Source organism: Chrysochloris asiatica, unplaced genomic scaffold (assembly GCF_000296735.1).
Source record: "Chrysochloris asiatica unplaced genomic scaffold, ChrAsi1.0 scaffold00172, whole genome shotgun sequence".
NCBI lineage: Eukaryota > Metazoa > Chordata > Mammalia > Afrosoricida > Chrysochloridae > Chrysochloris > Chrysochloris asiatica.
The window spans coordinates 608,457-627,792 of NW_006408690.1; the positions used below are offsets into that span (position 1 = coordinate 608,457).

At 39.2% G+C, this 19,336-nt stretch overlaps 1 protein-coding gene and 1 pseudogene across 1 annotated transcript in view; both read right to left on the reverse strand.

Moving 5' to 3' along the window:
- PRTFDC1 (phosphoribosyl transferase domain containing 1) overlaps positions 1–19,336 on the reverse strand; it is a 175,337-nt gene that overhangs the window by 38,207 nt on the left and 117,794 nt on the right. The gene's annotated exons all lie outside the window — the stretch shown is intronic.
- Positions 4,955–5,242, reverse strand: LOC102832038 (annotated as a pseudogene).

Sequence of the window (19,336 nt, forward strand, 5' to 3'; positions counted from 1 at the left end):
AAAGAATTGGTCAATGTTCAACTATTTCAGTAGGTAGCATATGACTAGGAACTGATGGTATTAAAGGAAGAAGTCTTAGCTGTACTGAAGGCATTATGGAAAAAAAAAAAAAAAAGCCTCCAGGAACAGATAGAATACCAAATGTTTAAGAAAACAGATGCAGTGCTGAAAGGACTCACTTGTCTATGCCAAGAAATTTGGAAGATAGCAACCTGGCCAACTAACTGGAAGAGATCCATATTTGTGCTCATTCTAAAGAAATGTCATCTTATAGAATGTGGATACTATTGGAAATTATTATTAATATCCCATACAAGTAAAATTTTGTTGAAGATAATTAAAAAATGGCTGTGGTGGTTGTGGTGGTGTGCCACTTTCTCCTGAGAAGAGGTGGTAATTTCAAACTGCTGACTGTATTGTTAACAGTCTGACCGATAACCCACTATACTAACAGAGCTTCTTACCCAGATATTGCTGTTGTTGTTATTTAGTGCTGCTGAGTCGGTTTCAACTCATAGGGACCCTGTATAGGGTTTCTGAGGAGTCGCTGGTGAGTTTTGAACTGCCGACCTGTGGTTTGCAGTACAGTGGTGATCCTATAGCATCACAACTGGAGTGTATATATACAAGTATGTAAAGTATAATAGATCTATAACACTGAAAAGTGATAACCAGAGCTATAGTAGCAACAAGAACAACAAAAAACCATAAAGTAAAAACAGGAAATAATATTGTTACAGAACTTTCAAATGAAACAGAAATTCAGTAGATTTAAAAAATAAACAAATAAATAAAAAAATGTATCTGCAACTTTAAAAACTAAACAAGCCATACTCCTAGCCCTATGCCAACCCTTATCCCTAATACTAACCCTAGTCCTAATCATAATCGTAATACTAAAACAATGTCCTAGGTCTAACCTAGACCTAGCCATACTCCTAACCCCAATCATCACTCCTTACTTCTACCCTACCCTTTTTCCCACCCTTAGTCCCTAAAATGGAGCTCTGGTAGTGTAGTGGTTAGGAGTCAGGCTGCCAACCTCAAGGTTAGCAATTCAAAACTACCAGCAGCTCCACAGAAGATGAGGTGTTCTGCTCCCGTAAAGATTTACAGCCTCAGAAACCCTGTGCAAGATCACTATGAGTTGGAACCGATTCCATGGTACTTAACAACAACAACAAAACCCTAAAAAAAAAAAAGAATTTCATTTTACCTGGAATCTATAATCAATGTTCATGAAAGCAGCAGTCAAAAAATCATACCATATATCACATTAGACAAATCTGCTACAAAAGACTCTTTAAACTGCTAAAAAGCAAAGATATCACTTTAAGGGCTAATATGCACCTTACCTAAGCGATGGTATTTTCACTTACCTTATATGCATGTGAAAGCTGGACAGTGAATAAGGAAGACCATAAAAGAATGGATGAATTTGAGTTATGGAGGAGAATATTGAGAGTACCATGAACTGCCAAAAGAACAAGCAAATCTGTCTTGGAAGTAGAGCCAGAATGACCCTTAGAAGTGACTATGGCAAGGCTTGGTCTCATGTACTTTGTACATGTTTCAATAGGGACCAGTCCTTGAAAAAGGACATCATGGTTGGTGAAGTGGAGGGTCAGCAAAAATGAAGAAGACTCTCAAGAGAAAGATTGATACACTGGCAACAACAATGGACTCAAACAATTGTGAAGAATGCAAAGGACCGGGCAGTGTTTGGTTCTATTGAACAGAGGGTCGATAGGAATTGGAGCCAACTGGCACTTTGGGTTAATGTACTAGACTGCAAGGTTGGTTTGGACTGCAAGGTCGGCGGTTCAAGCTCACCAGCTGCTCTTCAGAAACGCTGTCCAGGGTCGATATGTGTCAGAACTGACTCAATGGCACTTAACAACAAGAACACCACCAACAGTTCACCACTGGTAAACTAGGATCTCCAGTTCCCCTTGCTTAATTACTACAGAGAATAAATCTTTGTCTGCTGCTGAAGTGGGGAAGGGAATTAAATTTCCAAGTTCTCTAATTATAGGTTTGTAACTAGCCTTGCTGTTTTCAGTCCATTCCATTCCTCACTCCACCTTCTAAGAATCTGGCAGCTCCAGTGTCTGAGCCTTTAAGGAATTCTGTGGTACAACTCCTTTACTTCCCTTGGCATTTCCCTCTGTAAGCATTTAGATTCTCACTTTCTCTGTTTTGCTGAGTTAGGGATCTTTCTTAAGCAATTTCTTTCCAAAAAATACTGACATCCTTTGTCCACAGGGTCTCCTTTCCTTTTGTTCTTCTAGGTATATACCTGGTTTATTTCTTTACTTTCATTTCAGGGGAGTTTTAGGAGGGAATGGAGTTCAGTCCACATTTTCACCATATTTTTGTATTGGTGTAAAACTATCATTATCCCTAGAATTGAGCCAATATTATTTTTTAAACATTATTGGTTTTGATCTGGTAATATTTTATTTGATATCGTCTATCATTCTGATAGGAGTCCTGGTGTGGCGCTGTGGGTTAATGCGACAGACTGCAAAGCCGTTTGGGCTGCAAGGTCGGCGGTTCAAGCTCACCAGTCACTCCTCGGGAACTCTAACCAGGGTTGCTGTGGGTTGGAACCGACTCAACGGCACTTAACAACAACAACAACAACAACCATGCTGGTAAGTAAGATTGGTCTACAGTTTTCTTATATGATCTTTGTGAATTGTTAAAGCAACATTATGTTGTTGTTGTTAAGTAACGTGGAGTCTGTTCAGACTCATAGTGATCCTGCACAGGGTTTCTGAGGCTGCAAATCTTTATGGGAGCAGACTGCCTCATCTTTCTCCTGTGGAACAGCTGGTAGTTTTGAACTGCTGACCTTGAGGTTAGCAGCTCAATTCATATCCACTACGCTACCAGAGCTCCTTAAAGCCTCAAAAAGTGAGTTGGGAGAATTTTTATCTCTTCTCTGCACTCTAGAGGAGTTTGTGTCTGAGTAGAATTTTCTGTTTTGCTAAGGTTCAGTAGAATAACCAAAAAATAAAAGTAAAAAACCAAGCCCACTGCTATCGAGTTGATTCTAACTCACAGGGGCCCTATAGACAGGGTATCTGCTCCCTAGGGTTTCTAGCACTGTCAGTGTTTACAGGAGCAGACGGTTTCATTTTTCTCCCCCAGAGTCAGAGTTGTTATTGTTGTTAAGTGCCGTCGAGTAGGTTCTGACCCTGTATAGGGTTTCTGAGGAGCATCTGGTGAGCTTGAACCAGCTGGTGACCTTGTAGTTCCAACCGACTTTGCATTCCAGCGCATTAAACCATAGCGCCACGCCAGAATCAGAGTAGCTTTTATAGAAACACCCATGTACAAATGGCAAAACTCAGACCGTAATAATCAACCCAGAGGCCTTGCTAGTAAGTGGAGCTCAATTCACCCCCAGATTTGCCTGGGGCCATATTCTTCTGGTTCGTTCCCCTGAGAAGCTCCCCCTCTCCACACACACCCCTCCATAACCCCCCAGGAAAGAAGCACAAGGTGCATTGTAGGGAGTAGCAGGGAGAGAGAGTGGGTCCTGGCTGTACTAGTGACATAAAATACACAGGCTAAAGATGCCTGGAGTCCTGTGGCACCAAAACACTCTACGACAAGTTCAAACTCACCAGCCACTCCTCGGAAACCCTATACAGGTTTGAGTCCAACAGACAGGATGGCACTTAACAACAAGATGACTAGGAAAATCAGCACCTTGGTAAACATGCAGATAGAGGCTGTGTAGATTTACTCGCATGGTAAAAGTTAATCTCTGACATTTAGGCCAGACATTCTTGGAAGAAATAGTTTGAAGACAACTAGTTTAGATAATCTGATCTGAGGTACTGAGCAGAGTCCACCCTAACAGCCCAGCAGGTGTGGTGATTCCTCGAAAAGAGAACTTGGACTGTTCAGATAAAGCATAGTAGAGGAAGAATAAATATCCTGAATATCCTATCCTTTTGAGGAACCAGAAGGAGGAAAAATAAACAAAGGAATCACTGTATCTAAGCCATTTGTTTCCAACGTGAGTGCAACTTGCTTCAAAATCTGTGCAAACACTTTCTCAATAGTCTCAGCCTCCATAGATGGTTTTGTTCTTTTACCCCTTTTTTTCATTTTGATTTTCCTTCTCACTTGGTTTCCTGTGCTTGGTGAAGTTGTCAGTACTATTTCAAATGGGAAGAGTGGTAGACCCTGAGATATCTAGGTTCCTAACATATTGCATTAGGCAAATCTGCTACACAAGACCTTTTTTTTTTTCATTTTAAACAAGAAGTTTATTTAAACAACAAGATGCTTGACTTCAAGGGAAAACTATCTAGGATTCATTTCTTTTAGAGTAATTGACCCCTACTTAAAGACAGATTGCCCTACATGTAATAGCTACGTACAAAAAAGTTATAAAATTGTCCTTGGTTTTACAATGATAAATGAAAAACATTAAAATTCTCCAATTGAACAAGGTATGCAAGGAGTTTTTATGTTGTTGTTTTTTGTTAAACAGTGAGAGCAAAATAACTTACTCGAATATAAAGATCAGAGCTGAATGAGCATGTCACTAATGGAGTAAAGGGGGATTTTCACAGAACCAGTATTTTTCCCCATCTCATCTCCACTTCATGTCGGTCAAAATATATCATTGGCCATTTTAGTAAAAAAGAAGAAAAAAAAACAACCCAAAAACAAACAGAACAAAAAATGCAATATGCTTGTGCACATGCACCCGTTACTTTATGTACAACAAAGGAATGTTGTTGTTGTTAAGTGCCGTCGAGTCGGTTCCGACCCATAGCGACCACAAAGGAATGGGGACAGGGAAATGAAAGAATAGAGAACACTATACGGTAGTAGTCAGGCTGTGGTGGAGCCAAATTGTGGTTTTCTAATTGAGAATGTATTCTTGGTCAGTAGAAACAGAGTTCTGGAGTAAAGTAGCAGGCTCCTTTTAGAAGACACCTCCTGTCTGCTGCTGGAACACATCAATTGTATCTTCATCCTTCATTTCCAACTGTGCAGGTGTATCTGTTTCATTGATTGGCTGCCCGTGAAATCAGACTCTGATCTGCCTCATTGACAAACCCTGTCATTTGCAATAGGCTTTCATTAGTTTACTAAGTGGTGTATGCCTATTAATCTTAAACTGCACCACAGAACCATCCTGCCCCGCCACCTTCAAATTAATATGATCGTTGTCCTCAGTCTTGACTCCTTCCTTGGGTTTCTCGTCAGCCATGGCAAGCGCCGGAGTCTCCTCAGCTGCCGCTTCACAAAAGAGGTACCAGGTCCGCACTGAACGAGCACACAAGCAGCACCAACTGCACAAGACCTTTTTAAAGTGTTGAAGAACAAAGAAGTCAGTTTGAAGACTAAGTAAGGTGCACCTGACCCAAGCCATGGTATTTTCAGTAACCTCATATGCATGCAAAAGCTGGACAGTGAATAAGGAAGACCATAGACAAATTGATGATTTTGAGTTATGGTGGTGGAGGAGAATATTGAAAGTACCAACATTCAATATTGAATATTGAAATATGGGCTTCCAAAAGAACCAGCAGATCTGTGTTGGAAGAAGTGCAGCCAGAATGCGCCTTGGAGGCCAGGATGGCCAAACTTTGTCTCTCATGCTTCGGACATATTGTCGGAAGGCACCAGTTTCTGGAGAAGGATATCATGTTTGGTAAGGTGGAGGGTCAGAGAACAAGAGGAAGACCCCCAGCGAGATGGATTGGCAAAGTGGCAGCATCGATGGACTCAAGTGTGGCAACAGCAGTGAGGTTGGCCCAGGATCAGGCAGTGTTTCATTTTGCTGTGCATAAGGTTGCTATGGGTCGGTACTGACTCGATGGCACCTAACAACAACAACAACCACTATTACACCAGAGTCCTGGTGTGGTGCTGTGGGCTAATGTTGAAACTGCAAAGTCATTTGAACTGCAAGGTCGGTGGTTCAAGCTCACCAGCTCCTCCTTGGAAACCCTCTATAGGGTTGCTGTGGGTTGGAATCGACTCAATGGCACTTAACAACAACAACATCTAGAAAAAGAGTTTCAATAAAATTAACTTCTTACTGTACTGACTATTAAATGGAGCTCTGGTAGTATAGTGGTGATGGGTCTATCTGCTAATCTCAAGGTCAGCAGTTCGACACTACCAGCTGTTCCATGGGAGAAAGATGAGGCTTTCTGCTCCCATAAAGATTCACAGCCTCAGAAACCCCATGCAGGGTCGCTATGAGTTGGAACTGACTCCAGAGCACATAAGCACCAAGCCTAGATGGCTCAAGTGTGGCAACAACAGTGAGGTTGGCCCAGGATCAGGCAGTGTTTTGTTCTGTTGTGCATAAGGTCACTATGAGTCAGTACCAACTTGATGGCACCTAACAACAACAACAACAGATTTTCAGGTCTGGCTAATTCCTTCATATATACACACCATTTTAATTTACCACTACCTGTCTATCAGTTTCATACTCTGATGGCTTTTGTGTTTCTTTGACATTGAAAGATATGCCACAGGTATTTCAAATACCAGAAGGATTGTCCCAGAAAAAAAGACTTCAGCAAAACTCCTAGATTAAGAAAAAATGAACAAAACCAAACCAACTGGTGACCTATTTCCAAAAGTTAGCCAATTAAAATGCAACAGATCAGAACAGAATATTAATTAGTGCTGGAAGGTGAGCCCCTAGGTTGGCAGGTTCTGCACAATAGTCATAACAATGGACTCAAACATGAAAATAGTACAGGATTGTGCAACCTGTTGTTCTCTTGTACGTGGGATCACTATGAGTTGGAGCTGACTCAATGAAAACTAACAAACTTGTTAACAAAATAGCCTTGACTTAGATACCACTTTAATTTATAGGAAAGTCCGCAATACTCACAAGTGTTGATAAATATAATTTGTTACAAATGACTGTGACGCATCTCACCATTGATGATGAACACCTCTGTCCCTCATTAGGACCCTTGAGCCCCTGGTGCACGAGTTGCTACTTGATACCGCCATGGCTTTTTGCTCATGGTATATATAGCTCATGCCGCTCTAGATGCACTGAATGACCACCTGTCTACCTTTATGCACATGGGTAACTCTTACTTTTTATGCCAGACTCAAGAACCATCTCGTCCAGGAAGCTTTCCTGGACCCTCATGAACTTTGTCCTCCAATATACTCCTATGCATGTTGTCGTTTTTAGGTGCCACAGAGTTGGTACTGACTCATAGCTACCCTAGGTACAACAGAACGAAACACTACCTGGTCCTGCGCCAACCTCACAATCGTTGCTATGCTTGAGTCCATTGCTGCTACCATTGTGCCAATCCATCTCATTGGGGGTCTTCCTCTTTTTTGCTGACCTTACACTTTATCGAGCATGATATTCGTTTCCAGGGACTGGTCCCTCCTGATAATATGTCCAAAGTATGAGAGATGATGTCTGGCCATCCTGGCTTCTATGGTGCATTCTGGCTGTAATTCTTCTAACATAGATCTGTTTGTTCTTTTGGCAGTTCATGGTACTTTTAATATTCTCCTCCAACACCATAACTGGATGTATTAATTTCACTGTCCAACTTTCACATGCATAAGAGGGTTTTGAAAATGCCGTGGCTTGGGTCAGGCATATCTTCTTAGTCCTCAAAATGACATCTTTAAAGAGGTCTTCTGTAGCAGATTTGCCTAATACAATATGTCATTTGATTTCTTGACTGCTTCTTCCATGAGTATTGATAATTGATCTGAGCAGAATGAAGTCTTTGACAATTTCAATCTTTTCTCCATTTATATGGATGTGTTTATTGGTCAAGGTTGTATCATCTGCATATTGCACCTTGTTAATGAGTCTTTCTTCAACCGTGATGTTATGTTTTTCTTCATATAAATCAGCTTCTAGGATTATTTGCTCATTATGCAGATTAAATAAGTATGGTGAAAGAATACAATCCTGGCACAAACCTTTTCTAATTTTAAATCATTCAGTGTTCCCTTGTTTTGTTAAAAAAAAACAACACTGCCTCTTGGACTATGTACAGGTTCTTCATGGGCACAATTAGGTTGTCTGGAATACTCATTCTCCTCATTGCTATCCATAGCTTGTCATGATCTACACAGTTGAAAGCTTTGGGTAGTTAATAAAACACAAGTAAACAACTTTTGGTATTCTCTGCTTTTAGCCAAGATCCAGCTGACGTCAACAATGATATCCTTCATTCCACGTCCTCTTCTGAATCTAGTTTAAACTTAACTCTGGAAGTTTTCTGTCAATGTATGGTTGCAGCTGATTTTGACCTTTAGCAAAATTTGACTTGTAAAACCCCTTTGCATAGCTGCATGTTAAGAACCATGTCCAACTGAAATTTTTTGTGAATGTAGAAACTGCCATTGGAATGTAAACTACTTTTGTGTAGCAACTTGTTTTCCTTATAGTAGTGCCCAGTGGCTGGCACATTGTGGGGTTACGTGTTTGTTGAGCTGTACAGAAGCGCCTGAGTGTACGTGTTAGCTATATTTTGAATACTTATCTCTTTACCCACTTAAGATGCTAGCATTCCCAAGCAGCACTTGATTTCTCTTGCTTTTAGTTCTTTCTCTGGTTCCCAAACCCCTGAAGCAGGCTATTGCTCAATGAGAGACAGAGAGAAAAAAAAAAAAAGAGGGAAATAAACGCACATGAGAAAAAAATCTGTAAAGCTAAATTGAGAAGGGTAGAAATAGAGCTGACTGGAGGAACAAGGAGATGGAAAGTCTGAGAAATGTAGTGTCTGACTGATCTCTACCATAACTATATTTTGTTATTGTCATTATTATTATAGTTTTATTATCTCAGCCCCCAAACAGCCTCCTCAGTAATTTTAAAAGCAAAGGCCAAAATCCACATGAATCCTGAACATTTAAAAATATGAAAAGATATGAATTATTAAGATATTTTTGTAATACCAAACCACCTCATGAGTATTAAAGGGCATTCATTTAATGTTTTTAGCATGACTAGCATCTTAACCAGGACAAAAAGGTATGTGAGGCTATATAATTTAGATGTTTGAAAGTACACATACATTTGTCATTTCGTGTCTTTAGTGTGCATCACTTTGCAAATTTGATGTGACTTTATTCCAAGTAAAAATGGCTTTCTGTTTAACAACGATTTTATGACTTTGTTGTGATTGGTGTTCTCCTACATCCAGACTCCAAGAGAGTTAGTTACTGGCTAGTAAGTGTAATTCTCACCCAATGGAGAAAGGTTCTTTTCTTTATGAGAAGGAAAAGGATGTTGAGTTGGGAGGAGGATAACAATGATATGAAGAGTCTCTAGCCAGTAGATATAATGAAGTGCTATCAAGAAAAATAAAAAGAAAGAAAAAAAGGGGAGGGAGAGGGAAGAATGAAGAAGACATTTATTTTGATTCACCTATACAAAAATCCAGTAAAGAGGAAGCACAGTTTAAAAACAGATACAATGAATTTGCTTTACATGAACTTTGTTTGAAACCATGAAGCAGGATATCCTTCTGTTTGAATCCTGGTTTGGACTTGTTGTTTTGGTTTAAGTTATGTTTTCATATCATGGAGCAGAATGACAAACAAGTTCGAAAGTTTGAAGCAGGATATCCTTCTGTTTGAACCCTGGTTTAGACCTGTTGTTTGGGTTTAAATTATGTTTTCATATCGTGGAGCAGAATGATAAACAAACTGATTTCTTCTGATATATCTGAATGACTCCTAAAGACTTTAGTAAAATCTATACTTTAAAAAGTGGACAGCCACAATCCAATGGTGGCTATTTCTTAAAAGACCATTTCTCTATAAACTTTTATCTTTTAATAGTACAGAGAAGAAATATAATTTTTTTTTAGAATGACCAAATAAAAATTGTTGTTCAACAGTAATGAAATTTTCTATCCACTTCTAGAAAATGTGTTTTGAGAGGGTCAGGACATGGGAGGGTGATCAGGAGAAACAAGGATGGGAACTGGCCAGTGTGTAACAGCTGAAGCATCAAGGAAATCTTTTAAACACACAGGCCTTTTGGTATTGAACTGGATCTATCTCCAGTCCCATCTGTCTTAGTCTAATTTCTCCAGAGAAGAAAAACCAGTGATATGCATGTATGTGTGTATGAAAGTAAGTTTAAAAATACAGCTACTAGAGTTCCATTTCATGCATGCATGGGTTTATTCCAAGCAAAGCATGTTTCAATATGACTCTGCAATCAATGGATGACTGCAGACAAGTTCTATCAACAATACACTTGTTTTGTTTTGTTTGGGTTCCTTCAACAAAAAAGATACTTTTTTTGGGGGGAGGGCACAGGGGGGAAACAGATTTTGAGATCAGGACTAACATCACATTTTAAAGAAAACTCAAGTGAATATCTTTCCAAATTATTGAAGCTTTGCAACAAGTTTAAAAAAATTCTGCCCCACATAAAACAATGGTTTTAAGGAACAGCAGGAAGACTCAAAGATGAGCCAAGAGAAGAAAGACTATCTATTAACCTTGACAAATTAAGAAACTGTGGCTGAAACTCAGAAACTGGTAGAAGAAGAACTTTAGAATTACTGCTCATATTGTAGCTACTGAAGATGGAATCTCATATGACTTGGCATTTTCAATTTTAGGTAAACATCTAGGCCTCTGTAAGCTTTTGGCCCAATGGGTGCCAGAAACATTGCTTGAAAATCAGTTGGCTCAAAGATCACTTTCTATCCACCTTTTAAGCATGATAGACGCTAATGCAGATCTTACGGACCAAACTGTAACCTGGATGACTCTTAGATATGAACCACAGAGCAATAACCTATCAAAACACTGGCATTTGAGGGGATTTGTTTGTTGTTGCTAAGTGCCATCAAGTCAGTTCTAACTCATAGCGACCCTGTATAGGGTTTCTGAAGAGCAGCTGGTGGGCTTAAACTGCTGACCTGTGGTTCACAGTCCAGCGCTGATCCTATAGTGCCACACTGTTAGGTTTGTTAAATTCAAGGCAGATAGGTCGGCTCAGAGATTTCAGAGATTGGTTTTTGGAATTTTGGTCATCTTGATAGATTTTGCTGAAGGACATAGGATGATTGTGAAGGCTTATTATGAAGAAGTTTTAAGAAAATGGAAACTGCATTGGTGTGAAAAAGGCTAGGAAAGTTGCACTGAGCAATTTTTTTTCCATCAGGAAATGTACATGGTCAATCTTTGAGTGTTGCAAGGTCTGGCCTAGGAAAATTTTGCTGAGGAATCATCCCATCCACCTTATTATACTCTGATCTTGTCATTTTAAACGTATTTTTCACCTCCAAACTGAAAGAACATTCTAGGATGCGAAAGGGGCCTTTTTGATGTGGTGTAAATTTAAGAGCACAGAATTCTTCTGTAAAGAGTTAGAGAGATGGAAATACCACCTTCAGAAGTCTTTAACCCTAGATGGAGGATATGCAGAGAAACAATAGCTTCACAGTTACATATTTTTGTTTAATAAAGGCTTCTATGATTTTCTAGCAATACTTTTTGTTGTAGCCTAAGATGTATATATAAAAGAGACAGACAGATTTCCTTCAAGAAAATGACTTGCACCATTGTAGGAACTGCTAAGTGAATAACCCATAGATCAGGTTGTAGGCTGGAGACCACTGCTGACTCATGGGATTGCAGGGGCTGGTGAATCCAAACCTGTACATCAGGTTTATGCTCCAGGAATGAAAGATCAGGCAATGATTAGACCGTAGGGTCCAGGAAGTATGAACTCCACCAGAACATCCATTTAGAGACTGGAGTTAGGCACATCCCAAGGAAACTCCTCTATCAACTGATTGGCTAGTCACATCAGAGCACATTATGGAACATGATTACATTTTATTACATTCTGGAAGAGCAGCCAGTCTGTTACTCAATGTTGTTTTTAGGTGCTATAGAATCGGTTCTGACTCACACCAACCCTATGCACAACAGAATAAAACACTGCCCAGTCCTGCACCATCCTCATAATTGTTATATTTGAGCTCAGTGTTGCTGCCACTGTGTCAATCCGTCTTGTTGGGGTCTTTCTCTTTTTCACTGACCCTTCACTTTACCAAGCATGTGTCCTTCTCTAGAGACTGCTCCCTCCTGACAACATGTCCAATATGTCTCACCATCATAGATTTAAATAGCATTCTGGCTATATTTCTTTCAAGACAGATTTATTTGTTCTTCCAGAAGTCTATGGTGCTTTCAATATTCATCATCAATACCATAATTCAAATGCACCAACTTTTCTAGGTCTACCTTAATCGTTAGCCATTGCATTCATATAATGCAACTGGAAAATACCATGGCTTGGGTCCGGCACACCGTACTCCTCAAAGTGACATCTTTGCTCTTTAACACTTTAAAGAAGTTTTTTTTTTTTTTTTTTACAGAAGATTTGCCTAATACAGCACTTTCTTATCTTTCCTGACTGCTGCTTCTGTGAGTATTCATCACAGATCCAAGCAAAATGAAGTCGTTGACAATTTAAATCTTCTCTCCATTTATCAAGATGTTATTCATTGGTCCGGTGGTGAGGATTTTCATTTTCTTAGCATTGAGGTGCAAACCATACTGAAGGCTGTAGGCTTTGGTCTCCATCAATAAGTATTTCAAGATCTCTTCACTTCTAGCAAGCAAGGTTATGTCATCTACATATCACAGGTTGAAATGAGTCTTCCTCCATTCTGATGCCACATTCTTCTTTATAAAATCTACCTTCTCAAATTATTTGCTCAGTACACAAATTGAATAAGTATGGTGAAAGAATACAACCCTGGTACACCTTTCCTAATTTAAACTATGCATCCCCTTGCTCTGTCCAAACCACTGTCTCTTGGTCTATGTATAGGTTCCTCATGAGCACAATGTTATCCATAATTTGTTATGAGTCACACAATTGAGTATCTTTGCAGAGTTCATAAAGCACAAGTAAATATCTTTTAGATATTCTCTGTTTTCAGTCAAGATCCATCTCATATCAGCAGTGATATCCCTAGTTCCATGTCCTCTTCTGAATCCAGCTTAAATTTCTTACAGCTCCCTGTCAATATACTGCTGTAACCATTTGAGAATAAGCTTCAGCAAAATTTTACTTGCATGTGATATTAATGATAATGTGTACCATGATTTCCACATTCCATTGAGTCACCTTTCTTTGGAAGGGGCACAAATATGGATCTCTTCAAGTAAATTGGCCAGGTAGCTGTCTTCCAAATTTCTTGGTATAGATAGGTAAGTGCTTCCAGGGCTGTATCAGTTTGTTGCAACATTTCAGTTGGTATTCCATCAATTCCTGGAGCCTTATTTGTCATCAATACATTCCAGGCAACTTGGATTTCTTCCTTCAGTACCATCAGTTCTTGGTCATATGCTACCTCCTGAAATGGATGAATGTCAACCAATTCTTTATGGTACAGTGATTCTGTATATTCCTTCTTTTGCTGCTTCCTGCCTCATTCAATATTTTATCCATAGAATCCTTCAATATTTCAAGTCAAGGCTTGAATTTTTGTTTCAGTTCCTAAGTCCAGGTCTTTGCACATCTTGTTTTAATACTTTGTCTTTTTGAGCTGCCCCTCGAAATGTTCTGTCAGCTCTTTTACTTCATCATTTCTTCCAGTGGCTTTAGCTTCTTTACATTTAAGAACTTTTCTGATATCCATTTTGGTCTATTCTTTTTTTCCTGTCTGTTGATTTCTTCCTGTATTATGTTCGTTATGTATTATGTTCTTCCTGTATTATGTTCATCCTACAACTCTCTGGTCTTCAGCCATTAGAGTCTAATGCATCAAATCTGTTCTTGTGATGGTCTCTAAACTCAGATGGAATATACTCAAGCTCCTATTTTGACTCTCACTGACTTATCTTAATTCTCTTCAACATCACTCTGAACATGCACATGAGCAATTGGTGGCCTGTTCCACAGCCTGCCCCTGGCCTTGTTTTGACCGATGATATTGACCTTGATTTTCTCTTCCCACAAATGTAGTCAATTTGATTTCTGTGTATTCCATCTGGTGAGGTTCACATGTCCATTATTGACAAATAGTATTTAAAATGAAAAATCACTGTCCTTGCAAATCTTATCATGTGGCCACCAACATCATTTCTAACACCAACACCATATTTTCCAAGTATTGATTTTTTTCTTTTTGTCTCCAACTTTTGCATTCTAATCACCAGTAATTACCAGCACATCTTGATTGTATGTTTGATCACTCTCAGACTTAAAAAGTTGGTAGAATTCTTCACAATTTCTTCATCAATGTCTTTAGTAGTTGGTGTGTAAATTTAAATAATAGTTGTATTAACTAGTCTTCCTTATAAGCATATTGATATTATCCTATAACAAAAAACATTATATTTCATGATAAGATCTTAAATGTTCTTTGACAATGAATGTGACATTATTCCTCTTAAATTTGTTGTTTCCAGTATAGTAAACCATATGATTGTTTGATTCAAAATGGCCAATTTCTACCTGTCTACTTCAGTTCACTAATTCCTAAGAAAGGATATTGGTCTTTATGTGTTTCTAGCTAATTGCTATTGATTTCCAAGATTTCCAGATTCATATTTCATGCACTCCGTGTTTTGCTTTTTAATGGATGTTTGTGGCTATGTCTTTTCATTTTGACTTATGCCCCATCAGTAAATGTTCCTGAAATCTTTGTTCCATCCACGTCATTAAGGTCAAATCTACTTTGAGGAGGCAGCTCTTTCCCATTCATATTTTGAGTGCTTTCCAACCTATGGGTCTTATCTTCATGCTGTATATGAGACAATGTTTGTTATTCATATAGTTTTCAGTGGCTAACCATTCAGAAGTGTTCCACCTTTCCTCATTCCTAGTCTGTCTTAGTCTGCAAGTTCAGATGAAATCTATCCACCTGGGTGATTCTGTTGGTGTTTAAAATACCGGTGACATAGCTTCCAGCATCACAGCAATATACAAGACACCACAGTATGACAAACTGACAGACAAGTGGTGGGCAGAGACAAGTGGTGGGCAGTCAGTTTAGTACAACTGAGAATCATAGCCTAGCCACATTAACACAGAACACTTCCCAACTGTCTAAAAGTTTCATATCTCATTGTATCATTTCTCTGAACATGTCTGAAGATGCCCAGGTCTGCATCATGAAGCCGTTTTGTTATTGCAGCACTACCCTTAACAACACAGGGACATTTGCTTTTTTTTTTAAAACTCTCCCCTTTTTGGTGCTATAAGAAGGTCATTAAAAAAAAAAAAAGATTCCATAATGGATAGAGCTAATGGGAATTATGTGAGAAGGACATATGTGTTGAATTTTACTTCTGTTCCTTTGCTGGAGAACGCAGAGCAAGAGTGCCTGGTTTACCTTGGGAAACAAAAGATAGGTTGATACTTTCAAGTTGCTGTTGTTAAGTTCTGTTGAAGTGGCTCTGGTTCATAGTAACCTCAAGTGCAACAAGACAGAACACTGCCTGGTCCTGCACCATCCTCACACGTGTTGTTATGTTTGAGCCCACTGTGTCAATCCATCTTAATGAAGGTCTTCTTGTTTCTCATGGACTCTCTATTTCACCAAACATGCTGTCCTTCACCAGGGATTGGTCCCTCCTATTAACATGTCCAAAGTAAATGACACAAAGTCTCACCAGCCATACTTTCAAGGAGATGTACTTCTTCCAACACAGATTTGTTCATTTTCCTGGCAAGTTCACGGTATACTTAATTTTCTTCACCAACATCACAACTGAAAGGCATTCATTCTTCAGTCTTACTTATCTATCATCCAGCTTTAGCATGCACCTAAAGCAACTACAACTTCAATGGCTGGGTCAGGGGGCATCTTAGTCCTTAAAATGACATCTTTGCTTTTTATACTCTCAAGAGATTTTTAAAGCAGATTTGTTCAATGCAATACATCATTTCTTATCTTGACTGCTGCTTCCATGAGCATTAATTGTGGATCCAAGTAAAATGAAAGCCTTGACAACTTCAATCCTTTATCCATTTTTCATGATAGTGCTTGTTGGTGCAGTTGTGAGGATTTTTTTTTTTTTTTTAAATGTTGACTTGGAGTTCTGGTAGTGTAGGGGTTACAAGTTGGGATGCTAACCTTAAGTCAGCAGTTTGATACTGCCAGAAGTTCTGTGGGAGAAAGATGAGTCTTTTAGTCCTGTAAAGATTTGTGGCATCAGAAACCCTATGCAGGGTCATTATGAGTTGGGACCAACTCCACGGCACACCACCACCACCACCATGCTGTGCTGAAGGTTGTATTCTTTTTAAAAAAACAAAGCAAAACAAAAAACCACTATTTTTATTGTGAATTTAGTGAAGGTTTACAGAGCATACCATCAATTTTTCATTCAATAAATCATATACTTTGTTTCATTACAATGAGTGCAATCCCCTCCATACACCATCAGTCTTTGATCTTCATCAGTAAGTGCTTCAAGTCAGCTTCAAATACAGCAGTCAAGGTTGTGCTATCTGCATAAAACAAGTTGTTAAGGAGTCTTCCTCCAGTTCTGATGGCCACGTTCTTCTTCATTCAATCCAATGTCTCAGATTATTTGTTCAGCAGATTAAACAAAGTGAAAGAATAGAAAACTGATGAACACTTTTCCTGATTTTAAACTATGCATTATCCCCTTGCTCTGTTCCAACAACTGCATCTTGGTCTATGTATAGCTATGGTCAGGTTGTTGTTAAGTGCCATGAAATTGGTTCCAACTCATAGTGACCCTGTATAGGGTTTCCAAGAAGCAGCTGGTGGGTTTGAACTGCTGACCCTGTGGTTTGCATTCCAGTGCTGATGCTTCATCACCACACCAGGAGTCAAATGGTCAGATTAGCCACTCTAAATCACGTAAAGCAAGTGTCTCAGCTGACCAGGGTCATCAGATAACCACAGCCCTCCCTCTTCTCTGCTGGCAAGATGTTTTAGTAGCACTTGAGTCTAAAAAGACCAGCATGAAGGAGAAGACCCTAACTGTCCCAGTTTCTAAGGAGGCTAACCAACTCCAGTCACTCTGGCCCCAGAAGCCGAGTCCAGGCCCAGTGCGTGCTCTGCCCAGGAGACATGTGGCATGTGTTAGGCTGGCAGGCAGCAGGGCTGATTCAGGGTTGAATAAGGCTCCATTAGTCTCCAACTCAGGTATTGATCTGGGTACAAACAGGGGTCTGGCCAAAGACAAAGCTATAACAGTAAAACTTATACATATGGATGTGGATCTGTATTTGCACTCTTGACCTATTGTTATTTGTCATTGAATTGGTCCTCAACTCAATGCATGGTGGCCTCATATGTAATATACAATAGATAGTTATACTGCTTGGTCCTGCACCATCCACATGGTTGGTTACATATCAGAACATTGTGATCTATAGGATTTTAATTGGTTGATTTTTCTGCAGTGGATCCCAGGCCTTTCTTCCTAGTCCATCTTAGTCTGGAAGCTCCACTGAAACATGTTCAGCATCATAGAAACACAGAAGCCTGGTTGCATATTGAGGTGCACTGGCCAGGAGTCAAATAAAATTCTAGAAGGCAAAAATGCTACAGCTGAACCTAATGCCTCACTCTTGCCCTTGTTGTTGTTTTTGTTAGGTGCCATTGAGTCAGCTCCAACTCTATGCACAACTGAACGAAACACTGCCCAGTCCTGCACCATCCTCGTAATTGCTATGTTTGACACCATTGCTGTTGCCATGGTGTCAATTCATCTTTTGGGGGGCCAGGGGAATCTTCCTCTTTTTAACTGACCCTCCACTTTAACAAGCATGATGTCCTTCTCCAGGGACTGTTTTCTCCTGGCAACATGACCAAAGAACAAGAGATAAAATCTCACCATACATATTAGGGACAGGCCTGTCTCTAGGAATCATTTATGAAGCATTTTAGTAGGTACCAGACACAATGCTAAGCACATTATTTATGTGAATACTAACAATAGCCTATGAGGTAACAAATTCCATTACTACTCCAGTTTAAGTAACTTTGGTAAATAACTTTGGTCTCACTGCTGATGAGTGGTAGGACTGAAGTCAGAGTGAATATTTAACCCGTTGTCTTATTCCTTTACCAATCCTATGTGTTCTCTCTTTGGTTTGATCACCGTTTACCTTTCTACATGATTTGGCACAATGTTCCCTCGAGTACTCTACCAACTGTGTAATGTTGTTTTTGTTAAGTGCTGTCGAGTTGGTTCTGACCCATAGTGACCCTGTATACAGTTTCCAAGGAGCAGCTGGTGAATTTGAACTGCTGACCTTGAGGTTCAAACTGACCTTGCAATCTAGCACATTAACCCACAGTACCACACCAGGATTACCTGAGGATATTTTGTAAAATACTTTTTGGTTTTGGTGAAAGTTTACAAAGTAAGTTAGGTTCCCATTTGACACTGTCTATACAAATTGTTCAGTGGCATTAGTTAATTTTAATTTTTTTTTTTTTTTTTACACTGTGTCAGCACTCTTGAATTGTATTCTGGTTGTTTCATTTCCCATATTCTAGTTTCCTTGCCCACACTTATCTTAACATCTTTGCTTTAGAGTAAATGCAAATCTTTTGGTCTCAGATAGACTATTTTTAGGTAGAGCATCATATTTACATACTTTATTTTGTGTATCAATATGTTATTTCAACTAAAAGGTGATTTTAGAGAATGGTTTTGGTTTAAGTATCTCAAGTGATAGTCTCAGAGAGTCATCTGGTCTATACTGGTCCAGTAAGTCTGGATTTTTTTTTTCAAACAATGCATTTCAGTTCTGCTTTGTGTTTTTCTTTCCATCTATTAAAGCCCATCTATTTTGATCCTGATCAGAACAGTTGGTAGTGACAGCTGGGCACGATCTAGTTTTTATGGTCTCAGGGTAGTTGAGATCAGGACTCATATAGTCTAATAGCCCTGAAGAACTGAAGTTCTTGTTAAAATGCAGACTCTAATGCCATCAATCTGAAACTGTGCATTTCTAACAAGTTTTCAGGCAATGGTGATGCTGCATTTCTGTAGACCACCCTTGAAGTATCCAAGGTCTACATTTCATCCATGTCACCTTCTTGGCAAGATGCACATATTTTAGTACCAGTTTTTCTTGCTGATGCTTCTTCACTCCAGAATATCTTTCTGACACATCACTGCCTGTGAAAATCATAACTGTCCCTCAATACCAAAATTAAGGTCTACTTTTCTTTTAAAATATCATGTAAATTTCAGTCAAATAACACTGCCAGCCAGAATTGAACTCTCCTGTCAATGTGCTTCCATTGCCTTTAGCACCATTAATGCAGTACTTGTTACAGCTTTGTTATACGAGTTACTCCTTATTGGT